This window comes from Canis lupus, chromosome 26, assembly GCF_011100685.1.
Source record: "Canis lupus familiaris isolate Mischka breed German Shepherd chromosome 26, alternate assembly UU_Cfam_GSD_1.0, whole genome shotgun sequence".
Taxonomy (NCBI): Eukaryota; Metazoa; Chordata; class Mammalia; order Carnivora; family Canidae; genus Canis; species Canis lupus.
The window spans coordinates 9,095,502-9,113,632 of record NC_049247.1 but is presented as its reverse complement, the minus strand read 5'-3'; the positions used below and the strand labels follow the sequence as shown (position 1 = coordinate 9,113,632).

Genomic DNA, 18,131 nt, shown 5'->3' with positions numbered 1-18,131 from the left:
GAGCCTGCTGTGTGCAAGATAGGGTTTTAGGAGCCTCGAGTAGCTCGGTGGTGGAAGATGAGAGGCACGCAAAAGCACAGGAGTCCGAAGAGAAGTGTGTGGGGAGAAAGCTGTAGCAATAGAATATGGGTGCTGGCATCTGAGGAGGAAGACCCATGGGCCAAGATGTGGAGGGTGGAAAACCCAGGCTCTGCTGTGGAGTGAATGACTGCCTGGAAACATATTAGGGACTCCTGGAAATTAGGGTCAGAAAGCCATGAGATTAAGGCAAAAGTAATTGGAAGCCAGAGAAAGCTGTTCAAGCAGAGAAGGGCCCTTGCTTCAGGCAACTCTGGAAAGCCACATTGGCAGGAGAATGAGCCTGGAAGCCAGGAGAGCAGATACACTGACTCCTGCTACCTGCCAGGGAGGCGAGAGTGAGTGGGGGCAACAGGTAAGAGAAAGAGGCGATGAGTGTCAGGACTTCCTGGAAAGGAATTGATGCCACTGAGCAACTGGGAGGTTGAAGGCAAGACAGAGAGAGAGGGCTCTCAAATGGAGGCAACTGGGCACGGTCACACACGACTCATACTCGGAATCCCGGGCCTGCACTGGCTTGGCCCTTAATTTGCTGGTTAACTTTGGCAAGTGCGACCTCCCACTGCCCCACTGTTTAACTCATTAAATAAAAGCAAGATATCTCGAGGGGTTACTGGGAGGATATGAAGAAATGTATAGATGCAATTTCTTCCTAAACAAATGGGAGGAATTAGTGTTAGTAAATGTCTAGTGGAGTCTAGTTTTGTAAGTGTGAAGATGGAAACATTTTCAAAGAAGAGTATTTTGTAGGGGTGGTAAGGGGGAAGAGGGAGCCAGAGTTCAAAGTAAATGCCCCCCTCACCCTGTTCTGTGGGTGTACCTGACTCCCAGGGACATCCCTGAAGACCAGCCCTAATTTGGCTGCATTCCATATACTGTGGCTATTCTTTTTATGATTGAAAGGTATTTATTTATTGAGATGCCACCTCCAGGAAGGAGGTCCTGATTGAAGGGGGCTGCCTAGGCAGGATCACCTGAGGGTTCCTGCAAGACTCCTCTACTATTCAGATGACCCCACAACTCAATCTCCTATCTGAGACTGCCCTGACACCTCAATAAGCAACCTAACTAGCTGTTTCCTGTTCAGGGTTCCAGTCTTATGTCCACACCAAGGTGCGTAGGGTACTAATGCATAATTCTTCCATTTGCAGAGTGGAAAGAACAAAAGGGGTGGAAGAAGAAAACAACTTTTTTTTGGGAATTGTCTCTTTTTATCTACCCATATTTTATTAAAATGTTTATTATAAACATTAATGTGAAATTCCCACCAAGGTGGCTTTAATTACCTGAAACGGACCAGGGACTCCCTTACACCCCCTACTGCTTTCCTAGTGCTCTAAGTAAAGTGATGGACAGGGAAGCCCATATGAGGCAGGCACTGATCTGATGAGGAAAGTTCTAAGATGAAACTCAGACCCTTACCACAAGATGGGGTGTCCTGCTCTTTCCCCAAACCACAAAAGCCATTTTCCAAAAACAATACTGATAAGACCCTTCTCTCCAAATGTTCTCTCCCCATACCAGAAAGGCCTTTTATCTCTGTACTATGAGACATAACAAAATTTCCCCCTACCAACAGACACACAGTCTATACAGAATTGGGTTTTACTGTATTTATTGATAAAAAGGAAACAGAATGACAGACTGGTCTGACCTAGACTAGGGACTGTGGACATCCTTTCTCTTCTCCTCGCTCATCTTGTCTATTTTCTTTTTCTAGAGCGCCTAGAGAGGCCCCAGGACACACAAAGATTTTCCCACTGTTGGGCTTAGATGAAGACTTAGGAGTGTGGGCTGGGCTTGAATCCTGATTCTGCTAGTCTCTAGCTGGAAAAGCCTAATGCCAGAGCCCCAACTTCTTGATCTATAAAATGAGGATGCTCCTGCTTTGTGAGCATCATTTGAGCTGGAGGGATGGGGGATGGACATCAAGTCAAGCAACCCAGAAGTAAGAGTACCAAGAAGCAATGTAGAGCACTGGGCTTGCAGTAGCCATTCAGCCCAGGGTTCAAATCTTGCCTGCTGCACTTGTTAGCTCTGACCTGGGCAAGTCACTGCACTTCTCTGAGCCTCAGTTTCCCCACCTGTAGCATGAAGAGAATAAAAATACTGAATGAATCCCAGCCAAGTACCTTAAATATCTCTAACTTGTCCAGAAATAATAACCACCCCCTCTGCCGCCTTCATCCAAGCTGCCACCATCCCTCGCTTGGACTATTTCTGGGGCCTCCTTCCTTCTCTCCCTGCTCTCACTCTTACCTGCTACAAACCCATTTCCATGTAGCAGCTGGAGTGAGCTGTTCAAATGTGAATCAGTTCTTGCCTCTCCCTGGCTTGAAACTCTTCCATAATTTATTTGCCATGGGCTTAGATTAGAATCCAGACTCTCCTCACTGGGGACTACAGGGTCCAGCCAATGCTCAAGGTCCTGGCTTTATGTGGGGGGCTATCTCTCCCTCAATTCTAGACACTTTGAGTTTTCCAATGCACCAGCCTCTACCCCACCTCAGGCAATTGCAAAAGCCTGTTCCCTTTATTTGCAATCCCTTCCCCTCCCCACAACTCCTGTATCTTGTCAGTGGGATCCTCCCTGCCTCTACTCCCCCAAATTTCAGAGTAGATCACCCCTTCCTTGCTCCTTTTTCACAGAGTATTCATCATCTTTTGCAAAGATAAGCTTATTTGCATATTCCAGCATCAGCCTCCTCTCTAAGACTAAAAGCTCCAGGAGGGCAGGGACTTAGTGTGTCTTGTTTTCTAGTCTCAGCATCTAGGCCTGTGCCTGGCATAAAGCAAAGCTTAATGGACATTTCTTTCTTTTTTTTTATTAAAGATTTTAAAGTAATCTCTATGCCCAATGTGGTGCTTGAACCCAACCTCAAGACAAAGAGTTGCATGCATGCTCCATCAACTGAGCCAGCCAGGTGCCCCTAAGACCGATCTATCTATCTATCTATCTATCTATCTATCTATCTATCTATCTATCTATCTATCATCTATCTATCTATCTATCTATCTAGTCTTTCTTTCTTTCTTTCTTTCTTTCTTTCTTTCTTTCTTTCTTTTTCTTTTTCTTTCTTTCTTTCTTTCTTTTTTCTAAGATTTTATTAATTTATTTTATTTGAGAAAGAGCACACTAGCATGAGCAGGGGGTGGGGGAAGACAGAGGGGAAGGGAGAGGAAGAGAGAAAGAATCCCCAATGGACTCTGCTCAGAACCCACCTTGGGGCTTGATCTCACCACTCCAAGGCCATGACCTGAACTAAAACCAAGAATTGGATGCTTAACCAACTGAGCCACCCAGGTGCCCCACTCCTAGACATTTCTTGAATGAGTATTTCCCTCACTGAATTTCCTTGTGTTTCAAATGAATATAATAACACATATGAAAGGGCTCTGATAACTACAAAATGTTTCACACAAATAAAACAAAAACAACAGGGATCCCTGGGTGGCGCAGCGGTTTAGCGCCTGCCTTTGGCCCAGGGCGCGATCCTGGAGATCCGGGATCGAGTCCCACGTCGGGCTCCCGGTGCATGGAGCCTGCTTCTCCCTCTGCCTGTGTCTCTGCCTCTCTCTCTCTCTCACTGTGTGCCTATCATAAAAAAAAAAAACAAAAAAAACAAAAAAAAAACACAATTCTATAAGAGTGGAAAGAACTTACTTTGGGACCTAGAGGCAGGAAAGGAAGAGCAAGAAGAATTAGGAGGAAAAGGCAAAGCAAAGCAAGGCGGGGAGAAAATTCAGGATTAATGAGATGGAACTAGTGGGTTCCCCCAGACAAACTTGTGGGGCTGGTGGTAGAAGGTGGGTTTGGCCTGGCAGACAGACAAGCTCTCTCAGGTGATTCCAGACCAGCCTGCACTGCAGTCTTGTTCCTGCTGAGTTGATGGGAAAGCCATTTCTGCTCTCACACAAAACAGACCACTGCTGGCACTGAACCTGGTATGTTGTCTAGCCAAACTTTCTTTCAGGTGCAGGAGAACAGATTTTGCCATCCCAAGATATGCCTCTTTGGCTTATCAATTATTTTAGGCTGATTATTTTAAAGAAACTGAAGACACAAGAGAAGCTCTAAAACTGGGTAGAAATTACCCTTTTGTAAGAGATATTCAGACTTATTAGGGAAATCTCTATTTGTAAGGGTGTCTCCCTTTCAGTACCAGAAAGAGGGGGAAAACTCTCCATCTCTAGAAACTGTTATCAGTGGAGAAGGCAGGAACTGAAATCTGTATAACAAGCTCATCTACTTTACTGAATCACCTCTTATAACAGATCCTCCCCTCCCTGAATCTTTTGTCTTTAGCTGAAAATGGTATCTAAGGTGATGGCTTTGGCCATTCAGGGAGTTACTCAGTATTCTAGGGTCTTTCCCATGTATAAAGGACATGTAGAAGTTATTAAACCCTTGATTGTTTTTTCCCTGTTAATCTGTCTCATGTCAATTTGATTCTTGTATCAGCCAGAAGTCTTGAAAGGTAAAAGAAAATTTTTTTTCTCCTCAACACAAGGAACTCTCATACTGCTTACATTCTGCTCACTTACAAGCCAATGGCATTCATTCACTCATGAAACATGCACTTGAGCACCTACTCTGTGCTAGGTACAAGGTCACTCACTGCCTGTGCGGTACTAACAATGTAGCATCTTAGCTTTTATGGATGAGGACGTGAAGTCAGGACTTACATGACATTTATATAGGCCTGGGGACCAGGTTGAATAACAAAAATATAAAGACAACACAATAACAGAAACTGATTTTTTTTCTGCATGTACTCAGTGATAGACACTGTGCTAAGGGATTTATATTCATTCTTTGAGTCTTATAATAGTCCTTCAAAAATGATGTTAACATTCCTATTTTTCAAATGAGGGAACTTAAGTTAGGTCACAGACTTGGTTTAAAGCTACAGGGCTGGGATTTGAACCTTGGTTCTTCTGGTTCTAAGGACCATCTATGCTCTTTTCCTGACCCCATAGTATACCTTGACCAAAATCCCCAGAGCAACTTCTGGGGCTGGAAAGTACTTTCCTCTCCATTCTGAGGCACTAAGTACTATCTAGACATGTTATTCCAGGATGGATGCAGACCTATAAACCCTGAGGCCCATGCTTATCCCAGCTATCTGTGATTACAAGAGCTGAACTCAGACATTCCTCATAGAGATTCATCAAGGACCTAAGACATATTGAGCAATGGCCTTGAATTTCCAGAACTGTACTGTCTAATATGGTAGTCATTTGCTTCTTGTGAGGATTTAAATTCAGTACATCTAAAGTAATTTTTTTTTTTTAGAAAATCAGTTTCTTTTTTTTCTTTTTTTCTTTTTAAGATTTTATTTATCTATTTATTCATGAAAGACACAGAAAGAGAGAGGCAGAGACACAGGCAGAGGGAGAAGCAGGCTCCATGCAGGGAGCCCGATGCGGGACTCGATCCCGGGACTCCAGGATCACGCCCCGGGCCAAAGGCAGGCGCCAAACGGCTGAGCCACCCAGGGATTCCCCATCTAAAGTAATTTAGGTGAAATACAATTACAAATTCAATTCCTCAGTTCCACAAGTTAAATTTCAAGGGCTCAATAACTACCAGTGCTAGTGGCTACCATATTGGACAGTTCAGAATACATATTTACATTATCATAGAAAGTTCTATTGTACAGTGTTGCTTTAGAACATCTAAGATGTGTGGTTTTGTCCTATGCATTCCATGCCCCCTGCCTACCATTCATCTCTTCAAGTTGCAACAGCTCCCAGAATTCTCAGGTCAAAACCTGACTGAAATCAGGGACCAAAAATACATACTCAAATCTCAAGAAGACAGAACTAAATGCTGGTGAAGATGTGGAGCAACTGGAATGCCCAAATAGTGCTGGTGGGAATGCATGGTCCAGCCACTTTGGAAGCCAATTTGGCAGTTTTTTAAAAAGTTAAATATAAATCAGTCTTATGACCCAGTAATTGCACTCCTCTACTCAAGAGAATTGAAAATCTATGTTCACATAAAGACTAGTACATGCAAATTCATGGCAGTACTACTCACAATAGCCAAAAAGTGGAAACAGAACAGCTATCACCTGATGATGAATAAACAAAATGTGGCCTACAATGGAATATTATTTAATAATAGAAAAGAACAAAATACTCATACCTGTAATAACACGGATCAACATTGGAAACATAATATGAAGTGAAAGAAGCTGATAGAAAAGACTACATATTGTATGATCCTATTTTATGGAATGGCTAGAAAAGGCAAATCTATAGACACAGAGAGTAGATTCTTTGTCCTGGGGCTAGCAGTGGAATCAAGAAGTCATTGTAAGAAAAGAAAAAAAAAAAAGAAGTCACTGTAAGGGCACAGACATTTTGGGGGAAATAGAAATGTTCTAAAACTGGATTGTGGTGATGGTTGCACAACTCTACAAGTATTAAAAGCCACTGAAATGTGCCATATACAATAGGTGAATTTTACTGTATGTAAACCATATCTCAATAAAGCTGTCTTTAAAAACTCAAAAGAAATCAGAAATAGGTAGGGAAAGCTATGTTTAGCTGCCACTTATAATCATAAAACTCATGGGAGCTTTCTTTTTGGAGCCTCTCTTCATCTTTGTACTGGACCATCATGACACTGACAGATATGGACAAGTCACTGGGTGTCAGGCTCTGTGGTCAGCATTTTACCTAAAGTGGTTACTAGTATCCCCATATCATAGATAGCAAAACTGAGGGCTCAGAGAAGGTACTACCCTGGCTCAAGGACACAGAGTGTGGCACAACCAGGGTTCAAAATCGTGTCTCTCTTGCCTCTCACAGTCCAAAGGATGTGGCATCCAGTTCTCTCAGCAATGCTGGTGGGAGCTCAGAAGAACAAATTCCATTCTGTGCCCTTGAAACCTTGAGCAGGTGGCTGGTTTCCCTCCCTCATGTTACCTGACACCTTGCCAGGTGGCCAGGACCCATGGGGTCAGTTTCAGATGATTTTTATTCTAAAGCAATGTTTTGTGCATTTCTTTCTTTCTTTTTTTCCCTAGGGGTTTATAAACTCTGTCTTTTCTGTATCAGGTTGAAACTTAGAATACAGGTTGTCAGCCAACATGCCAGGCATTTTTCTAAAAATAACCCAAATTGGTTAAGCCATTTTTAAGCGATGGAACAGTCAGGAGAGGGGGGAAAAAGTTGTTGGGCAGGAGGAGGAGGGAGGAATTTTAAAGGTGATTTCAGAGGCTTTTTTGGAACAGCTTCAAACTAAATATAAAAAAAAGTCTTGTCTGAGTAAGAGGAACATGGATCAGTGGCTGCAGATGCTGGCCACGGGATGCTATGTGGTTTTCTCTGGCGCTCTGGGCCTCAGCCTGGCTCCTCAGGGTGGGCATTTCCCTGTGTATTATTCTCCAGAATACCCCAGGTAGAATGTAGACAGGTAGACAGAGAAGTAGGAGGGAGGGTAGAAGTGGGGAGGGGAACCGGGCAGAGTAGAGGACTGTCTTCAGGAGTTGGAAGGACATGGGAAGATGGGATCCCAAAGGGCACAATCAAGGCTGGAGTTTGCTGCTCCCTCTTGGGCAAGACCACCTAGGTGCTGAGGGTTTCATCCTGTTAATGTTAAGTCAAACTTGCATCTGAATGTACATTCATTCCAATGTGCTAACCAGTTCCCAGCAGAACTCAAGGGAGGCAGGGGCCTGGCAGGTGGTATTAAGGAATCAAGGGGTAGGAAGGGCATGGCAAATGAGACAAGTGTCTCTGTGAAAGTGGCCAGTGATACTCAGCTCTGGCTAGTGCCACATGGAATTGTGGGCCCAGTAGGGTGAGAGAGTCTGAATCTGCAGAAGAGCCCGAATCCAGATTTTTAATTTGAAAATCTCCCGATTTTTAATTTTTGGCAACAAATTCAGAAAAAATCTTAACAATGCAGTTGGTGCCAAACAAAACAGATTTACTGGGGGATTTGGACCTTGGCCTGCCAGTTTGCAAACTCTGGTCTAGCCTGTTAATTACATGGGATGGAGAGAATAATAACAATGATGACTTATGTTCACAGTGTGCTTAGGATGTCCCTGGCCCTGTGCTAAAAAAAAAAAAAAAAAAACCAGGGAGATAGGCTCTGTTATTTCCCTTTTAAAGAGAAGTACATGGAGGCACAGAAAGGTTAAGTCGTTTACCCAAGGTTGCTCAACTGAGGTGTCAGGGCTGGACTCAGGCCAGGAGTCTGGCTCTGGAGCCTTGCTTTATTTTTTTAAAGATTTTATTTATTTATTCATGAGAGACACACAGAAAGAGAGAGAGAGAGAGAGGCAGAGACACAGGCAGAAGGAGAAACAGGCTCCATGCAGGGAGCCTGACGTGGGACTTGATCCCGGGACTCCAGGATCATGCACTGGGCTGAAGGCAGGCGCTAAACCGCTGAGCCACCCAGGGATCCCTTAGAGCCTTGCTTTAACTAAAAGGTGATTGCAAGCTACGTGGCCATTGGTGTGACATGTCCACTCTGTCCTGTAAGATCAGAGACCCCCGGAGATGAGGGGGTCCTTAACACTGCCCAGATTCATCACCCACACCTTTTATCAGCCCAAAGAAGTTGGGGAGGAGCCCAAGGGTGAGAGCAGCATGTGGAATGTGGGTTTATTTCACTGTCTACTCCATCCTGGCTGCTCAGGGCTCAGATGACCCTAGCAGGTGGTTAGGAAGATCAATGCAGCTTTTCAGATGGGTGTCTCCAGTTTGTGCACGCTGCCCACAGGAACCAGCTTCCCTCCCATCCTACCATTCTATGGAGGTAGGGGGCGGAGGCTAAGCCACAGGGTGGGGCTGACCACTAACTCTGTCCTCTAGCCAACATGAGGTCCCCAGGCTGGCTCACCACCCCCACACCTCCAGTTCCTTCCTCCCAGGATCCCAAACAAGGAGTGGGTTCACGGCAAAACGCTCATTACTATTTCCATCCTGCTTTTTTTTTTCTAGCAGATGTGCGGCCATTACAATAGCAGGAAGAAAATAGAAAGAAATTTCAGAATTTGTTCTCCAAAGATATTCAAATTAGTTAATCAAGGGGCTTATTATTGCTTCTCTTCTCCCCCCACCCAGCTATCCATGAGGATAATTGATCAGCTGCTAATAACTGATTATACTTCACAAGTGTTTTCTTATACCCATTACCAGCGTGTTTAAAGACATTTTGTAAAGTTCTAATTATCCCAAATTGTTCCACTGTAGAAAACACCTTTGGAACAGTCTGTCGTTGGCCATGCCAGGGATGCCGTGCTGGGTCAAAGCGTATTTGGAGGTAATGATGTGCAGCCTGGAGAATCCCATACCCTTCCTCCTCTCCTGGACTTCTGCATCCCTCCTCCCTTCCTCCAATCCATTCTCACAGGGTGCTAGGATGCTGGCCCCCAACCATCATCCCTTAAAGACAGGCCAGCTCCAAACTCCTTCCCACATACTTCATTCACTCACTTACTCACTGTTTCATTCACTCATTCTTTGTCTTCACTCATTCATTTTTTTCATTTAACACAGTAGTTCTCAAACTTTTGTTGTCTCGGGACCTGCACCAGTGCTGGAAGGTCGCGAGATTGCCCCAAAGGAGGGGGTGATGCTGGTCCTGGAATGTGAATTCTTCACATTCCCCAGGTGAAGAGGGGAAGCACATGTTGTTCCTTACAGGCAGAAGGAGGGAAATCCAAGAGCCCAGAGGTGAGGCAAGGCACAGCAGATTTCAGCAAGTGAGAAGAGAGAGATGGCAGTGAGCGTGCCTGAGCATCATAACAACACAGTAATAAAAAGGACAATAAAGAACAGAAGGTGGCTACATATGTCCACTGTGGACTGGATACCTTCTTAGCTTCCATGTATTATGTCATGTTGCCCCCCCCCCCCCCCCCAACAGCCCCACTAGTTAAGCACCACCTTTACCACTGCTGTATGGCTGGGGAAACTAGCTCAGACAAGTCAGCAGTTGCCCAGCACTTGCCCAAGACTGGAAATGTTCAAACCTGCACACGCTGGCTTCAGAGACTGCAGGACGGGCTTCTCTGCTGTTTGTTCTTGAGGGGTGCTACGGGGCAGGAGAAACAAGGCCCTTGGTTCCTAGAAGCAGGGTTCCTCGTAAATCTGTGACACCAGACTCTCCCTGACAGCACTGCAGGGGCAGGAAGTGAAGGCAGTGAGCAGTCAGCAAGAGAAGTTGGTAGGACTGAGTGTAAGGAGCGTCTTAGTAGTAGCATGGGGAGAAACCCTGGAGGGTGTAGGGTCCAACCACAGGATTCATGCACATGCCAGACTAAACGCCAGGCACCAGGCTGTGGGGGACAGGGGCAGAGCACATGCAAGGCTGAAGGCTCTTAAGCAGATCGAGAGTTAAATCAGGTTCACGAGGACATGCACATGGAGACACACACAGCCTGACTGCCTCTGTTTTGCCTTGATTCCTCCAGGCTATGGGGCTGAGATCTACCACCATCAGAGGTGCATCTTTGCGAAGATACAAATGGTCAGATGATTGGCTTACAGTGCCAGGCAATTCTAGGGATGCTAAAAAAATATATTGAACTAATATAGTGGCCAAAAAACATCAGAGGTAGAAGGCATCAGATGTCAAAGAAATATAAGTGTTAAGTGGACCTTGGTTTGAACAGCTGGGGCACGGTGGGGGTAGTAGAGGAGCATCTACCATGAATGTGGGGAGAGGCCCTCCCTTTGGAAGGTCAGTGATAGGAGTGTGAGTGTGTAAATGAGCAGGCAGCTGATAGGACGCATAGCAGACCCTAACTTGCTTACGTTGGACAAAGTGGGAATGTGTCCCCATTCTCTGCAAGTCCTGAGTGGTAACTGCTGAATTAAAAAGAACAGATAAAATAAGACTGCAAAGGAAAGGCCACAGAGTGGGAAAAGGTATGTGCATTTTACCTAATAAAGGACTGAGTCCAGAATCAGAACTTCCTAAAACTTCATTAAGAGAGAGATGACATAATAGAAAAATGGGCAAGACACTTGAATTAGCACCTCCCAAAAGAGGAGATTCTAACAGCTATGAGCACTTGAGAAGATGCTCAGTCTCATTAGTCATCAGGGAAATGCAAATTTAAGCCACAATGAGAGACCTCTACATATACACCAGAATGGCTAAAATGAAAGACAGATAATATTGAATGTCAACGAGAATGTGGGGCCGTGGGAACTCTCATACATGGTGGAGGTATCAACTGTTATCTGGACAAACAACTTGGCAGGGTCTGCTAAAGCTAAACATGCCACTCTATGACCCAGCAATTCCACTCCTGGGTACACGCCTCAGAAAAATATGTTCACCAAAATAGAGCCTTGCTATTTGAAGTATGGTCATGGACCAGAAGCATGGCTTTAATGAGAACTTGTGACAAATGCAAAGACTCAGGACCCCTCCAGACCTACTACATTGGGGTCTTTATCTCAGATCTAGATCACTAGTTGATTCATGAGTACATTAAAGTTTGAGAAGTGCTGGTCTGGAACATTCATAGAAGCACTATTCATAACAGCCCCAAACTGGAAACAATCCAAATGCCTATTAACAATAGAATGTATAAATAAATGTGAAATATATATTTACCCAGTGGAATACTACAGCCATAAGCATCAATGAAGTACAAAGACAAACAACAGTATTGATAAATCCTACAAATGTAAAGCAAAAGAAGCCAGATGCAGAAGATCACACAGTGTATGATTCTATTTATAAAAGGTATGAAAATTGGCACAATGAATTTGTGTAGTTAGAAGTCAGGATAGTGGTTATATGGGGGCAATGACAGGAAGGGGTACAAGAGATGCTTTTTGGTGGCTGGGAATGTTCTGTTTCTTGATCTCAGTGCTGGTTCCATGAATGTGTTCAGTTGTGGCAATTTGTCCAGCTATATGCTTATGATTTGTACACTTCTCTGAATGATTGTTCTGGAGGATGGGGGGGGGGGTGGTCAAGAGGAGAGAGGACCAGCTTTTTTTTTCTGTCCAAAATACTCTGGAATCTGCCCACTCTTGCTATGTCAACTGTCACCAAGCCCTAACCATTGCTTGCCTAGACCTGTATAGTAGCCAGTCAGGGACTTCCCGTTGCCTCTCCCTCTCAACAATCAGTTCCACCACAGCACTCAAGGGTGCTTTCAGAAACATGAATCAGATCCCACCACTCCCAGGCTGAAAATTCTGCAGTGATTTCCCACTGCTTCTGGGGCTGATGTCCCAGATTCTGCCCAGGGCCAGTGAGCACATTGTGATTGGGCCCTGCCACCTCTCTGTCCTCATGCCTCCTGCTCTATGATCCAGCTACTCTGACTTTCATTGGCCAAACATCTGATTACCTCAGGGCCTTTGCAACTGCTGTTGCCGGTCCTTGCCTGGACCTCTCTTCCCCTAGATTTTCCTACAGCTGTTCCTTCAGACCATCCTTGACCATCAGAACTAAATGATCTTAGCCCCAGGTAGCTTCCTTCATAGCACTCCTCATATGCCTCTACTTCCTTTGCTCAACATCAATGGCAGGGTCCGTGTCTGTCTGATTCAATGTTGTGTCCTGGCCTGTAATGGCACCTAGCACACACAATGCCTGTCTCCTTGGGCAGAAGGCAAAGAGCTGGCCCTCCCTCCCACTGGCTCACCCTGCATACTCCAAAATCCTCTTCCCACCATTTCTCACCTGCTCTTTATTTCTTTTTTTTTTTTTTTTAAGAGTTTATTTATTTATTCATGAGAGACACAGAGAGAGAAAGAGAGGCAGAGACACAGGCAGAGTGAGAAGCAGGCTCCATGCAGGGAGCCAGATGTGGGACTCGATCCCGGGACTCCAGGATCACACCCTGAGCCGAAGGCGGTGCTAAATCGCTGAGCCACCTGGGCTGCCCCTGCTCTTTATTTTTGATGTTGTGGATGCTTTGTGTTAGTAACCTATTTACTGAGGTAGAACATCCCTTTAGAAAAATGCATGTAGCAGGTGCTCAATAAATACTTGCTGAAGGAACAAGGCAGGAAGTGGGCTCAAGCCCAAAAGACATATTTACAAAGCATTCATAAGCACCTCCTGACATGCAGTTGTCATTGATTTTAACGGCTGTGCCACAGTTTGGTTGGTCTACTGTTAAGGTTTTGAAAATATGTCCTTGGGGGACATAAGAAAATGAGACAGAAAGGCCAAGTTTAAAAACAGAGTGACTCAGGGAAAAATATCTAATCAATGGCTTTTAGGTTGTGGGGTGACTGGCAGCTGTGCCTGCCTCAGGCTCTGTGCAACCTGGTGCCCTTAGCCGACTTGAGCCAGGCAGGGGCAACTTTGCTGTGGGAAGGTGGGGGGAGCCATATGGCCAAGGGGTGGGGTTTCAGTGAAGGTCCTTGGGGGTCACCTGGGCCTCCAGAGAAGGACTAGAAATGGCTTTCAGGGGCCCCAGCCCCACTAAGGGCTCTGGCCTGGGAGTGATTAGCTGTATTACAGGGTAGGACAATAATGTCTATAAATAATTTGTTCTCTTTCTCTGGTTAGCAAGTTTCATTAGAAAGTGTGGCATGGGTAAGATCTTTTAATATGTTCTTTGAGAAATCTTGCCTCAACTTTGAGGGTGAGGAGGATGCAAGAGACTCCGGAAGCTCTTCATTAAAAACATAGAAAGGAATATTTCTTTTTTTTTTTTTTAAAGATTTTATTTATTTATTCATAGAGACAGAGAGAGAGAGAGAGGCAGAGACACAGGCAGAGGGAGAAGCAGGCATCATACAGAGAGCCTGACGTGGGACTCGATCCAGGGTCTCCAGGATCACGCCCTGGGCTGCAGGCGGCACTAAACCACTGTGCCACCGAGGCTGCCTGGAATATTTCTTTCTTGAACTTTCCCTTGTACTGTGCAAGGTTTTCCCACAGGTTGTCTTATATACTGACCACTTACTGTGTGCAAAGCCCTGTGGTAAAGGCTTACCATACATAATGCCATTCATGGTTATTAACCCCATTTCATAGATGCATAAACTGAGGCTTAGAAAGGCTCACTGTAGTGCCAGGAATGGGCAGAATAGGAGGCTGAACCCAGACCTGAGTATGCCCAGAGCCACAATGCCAGTGCCTCTCCTGCCCACCTGCCTCATGGGATGCTGTGCAAATGGGCTGTAATTCCCTCACGGCAGGCCGCTGTCAAGACCACTGGGACTAATCTGAAGGGGCTCCCATGGGTGAGAGGTAGGATGATTTCAGCATTAAGAAGGAAATTGCAATAGATCGAATCTATCAAAAGAGAACTCCAATCTAGGAGTTCGTAATAACACAAAATGAAAGCCTTCCCTGGTCACTTCGGGGGATGCTGGAGAACCAAGTCATTGCTTTGAATCTGGTAAATAAAAGGAAAGAATCAAGCTTACATCTTGCCTTTATTGTGCAAACTGCACCCCTGGGTGACTAAAGAGCAGAGAAAGAGAAGTTTCTCTCATTAGATACATTTCAGCTAAATAACAGTAAGGAATAACAGAATTAGACCATTGCCGTCTAGCACCTCCTGAGGAGACCTGAGTTACCCTGTCAAATCCTAACAACGCTCATGCATTCCACCAAACACATACTGATAGCCTACTCGGGGCCAGATGCTGTTCCAGGCACTTTCCACATTAGCTCATTTAATCCTCACAACTCTATAAGGTGTTATTATTCTCCCCATTTCACACACAAGGAAACTAAAGCAAGACAGGTCAATCCACTTGCCTAAGACCACACAGCAAGTAAGTGACAGTACTGGGATGTGAAACCCAGGTAGCCTGGCTCCAGCACCCAAGCATTTACCTACAACCTTCTACCCCACTTTGAACAGATGCAAAGATCAGCGGCATTGTGGTCAGAAGTTTGGGCACCAGGGAAGTATGTGGCCAAAGCCCTCAGACAGGCCTATGGCTGTAGCCAGCAGGAAGGCTTCCAGGAGACAAGGCACCTGCTAGGTGGGTGTGACTCTACCCATTTTGCAGTCTCAGCCAAAGAAGCCTCAGCAAGGGGTGTGACTTACAAAAAGTCTTATTACTCTTGCCACTGTTACCCCCGCCTACAGGATGTATGTTTGCAGCAGAGGCTGGTGGTGAAGAAGCAGGCCAATCCTCAGTCACTTGAAGAGGGGGCTATGGAAGACATTTCCAGCCAGGGCCCAGTGTGTACAGACTTTATGTAGAAGACTTGCTGACTGATGCCTTAGATGAACCACCCAGCGAGTCTCAGACAGAGCCAACTCTGGGCACCACTGACCTGAGCTGTCTGGGGGAAAGAGCCTTTCACTGAGAGGGAACAGCATGTGCAAAGGTGCTGGTCCTGGTATAGGTTTCAGAGAATCCTGCTGGCCGTTGCCTAATATAGATTTTTAGCCATGGGTACCATGGAGCAGGAAGCACAGATAATGTTATCAAAAGTATAACACACATGAATACCTGGGTAGCTGAGGCTCTGTGCCTGGTGTGTTCCTAGCACTTGTGCATATTAATGCATGTATAGCTTCAGTGACCCTCTCAAGTATACGCGAGTACCATCTCCACTTTATAGAGTAGAAGGCAAGGGTGCTCAAGGTCACACAGCTGGCAGAAACTGGAGCTGGGAGACAAATCCAGAGACTCTGGCTCAAGATTCCATCCCCCACTCTTACTCTGCACAGCCATGGGGCTCACTCCGTGGAGCTGCCCTCTGTCTCTGAGTGACCATGTGTGGGTATGGCTAGAATATGCTCAGTTCACTTTGCACAGGCCCTTCCCTCTGTCTGGAATGCTTCCTTCCCCATTCTCTGCCTCACTAATTCATGCTCTGGGTCTCAGCTTAAGTGTCACTGCTTCTGGGAAGCCCTGCCACTGCTTGGGCTTGCTGAAACCTCTTTCAGACAACAGCACCTTGTCCTCCCCTTGTATTTGCATCTAGGTCCCCAACTGGAATGTCCATCCACTGAAGGCAGGACCTGGATCTTTCACCTTCCCTTTTATCCCCAGCACTCAGCCCAGTGAATGTAGACAGTCCCCTTAAGTGTTACCTGCCTCGGTCCTTCATGGTGACAACCACAGCTACCCTCAGCAGATGTAGCAGGGGAAAGAGAAGAGAGGATGAGAGAGAAAAGACAGAGAAAGACTGAGAAAAGGAAGGAGAGGAGGGGAAGCTCCCGCCCTGGGGCAGTGGGAGTGAAAAAGAAATTCAGAGGGAGAGAGAAGGGGGCACAAGAGAGATGGGGGTGGAGGGAGACAGAGATTGAGAAAGAAAGGGAGAAAAAGAGATATAGGGAGAGCTCATGAGGGTCACAGGGGGAGAGAGAAACCACGGCCCAACTGCCCCTTCATGGCAGGCAGCAGCCAGGCGGGCAGTGACTGGTCAAGCACCCACCCTGTCCCTCATCTGGGCTGAGCGGGTAACGAGGCCTCATTTCAGGCCCTGTGAGCACCACAAGCTGGGCCTCTGGAGAGGGATCCAGGCTTCGCTCAGTATTGTGTGTATATGTGGGGTGGGGGTGGGGGGTTCCCTGAGGGGCTCAGGAAGCCCCCTTCCTCCTCAGCACCCTGTCCTGGAGGCCAGGGCTGGTTCTGCCACAGAGGGCTCCAGGCCCAGCATTGTCATAAACAGAGCCTCTGTTCAGCCTTGAGGCTGGTAACAATACCCACGAATAACCGCCGATGGCACAGACCAGGTTAGCAGTTCACACGCACAATCACACCTGTCACCTACACCCCGTAATGTCACCATTTTACAGACGAGAAAACTGAGGCCTAGAGAGTTTCTACTGCTTTTTTCGGGCCAATATTTTCTCCTAAGTCTAAGAATCCTGGTTTTTCCATCATACTAGTTTCTTTAAGTAGTAAAATTTTACCCCGCTGAAGTAATACATGCATATGATATAAACTGTGAAAGCACAGCCAGGCTTAACATTCAACAGTCTTCTACCTCCAGAGAAGCCCACCATTATTCTGTGTCCTTTCAAATATATTGTATTCATATTCAAGCATAAGGAAGCAACGGCTTCCTCTCTTTGGTTTACTCAGATACAAACATGCTACATGCCATGTCCACAACGTGTGGAACTCATCTTGCCTGCTCCTTTCATCAGTACATAAGTAGCATCTGTCTTCCTTTTTACAGCCACAGAGTACTCTTCCCTGGGGAGTTATCTTACTTTATGCAGCCAGTCCCTCACTCATGGACACTTAGGTTATTTCTGGGCTCTGCCCCTGTTGTACAGCAATAACGTATTGAGATAGTCATCTCGGTGCCCCCGTGAAGGTGTGTCAGAGGGTAAGTTCTTACATAGAGGAGGGCCAGGTCACAGGGCAGGCATATTTGTGAATGTGATCAAGACTGCTAGCTTGCCCTCTGAAGGGACTGCATTGATTGTCCTCCCACCTACCACATGAGGGATTGCCTCTCCCTATAGCTATGCTGAGATGACTAGCCACACTTTTATCATAGGGTCAGGACAGCAGGGATGTGACAGGGAAAATGAAGAAGACATGCACATTGGGAGTGTGTCCAGAAGAGGGTGACAAGGAAGATGTCGAATGTGCCAGGGATTTGCTCTGTGATTGCACAGAAGCTACTTGACACCTCTATCCCTGGCCTGGAATTCTTACTGAGCCAAATGAGCTTGTTACTCACAAATGTCCGTGCTGGGTATTCCTGAATGTCCTAGACTAGTGATCATCACCACCAAACAGCACGTGCCAGGCACAGTGTCGGGGCTGACATGGATCACCTAACTTCATCCTCACAGTCACCGTGACGGGGAGGTTGTATTATCAGCCCTGTTTGCATATTGGGAAAGTGAAGCCCAGAAAGGTTCAACTGCTTGCCCAAGGTCACACAGAGCCGAGAATGTGATGAAGCTTTGAACCAAGGTCTACCTGACTTCAAAGTTCAAGCTCTTAACCACTGTGATATCCCTGTCAGAGGCTATCTGGCTCCCAGCCAGGTGACCAATGAGCTATCCCTGTCTCCTGAGAGCCCATTATTGTTCCTTCCTATTGCTGACCTCTCAACTCTGAGATTTCTTGGCATGGGAACTTCCTGATGACCTCAAACCTATTCCTTT

The 18,131-nt window shown here is 46.0% G+C and overlaps 1 protein-coding gene across 15 annotated transcripts in view; it reads right to left on the bottom strand.

Moving 5' to 3' along the window:
* The window catches only part of CUX2 (cut like homeobox 2), a 285,094-nt gene that overhangs the window by 114,942 nt on the left and 152,021 nt on the right, over positions 1 to 18,131 (bottom strand). The window contains exon 1 of one of the 15 annotated variants that reach the window (XM_038575082.1): positions 10,080 to 10,195. The exons of the other annotated variants lie outside the window; for them this stretch is intronic. The gene's annotated coding sequence lies outside the window, so the exon portion shown is untranslated. Of the gene's footprint in view, positions 1 to 10,079; positions 10,196 to 18,131 lie in introns of those variants that run through there. 15 annotated transcript variants of the gene reach the window in all.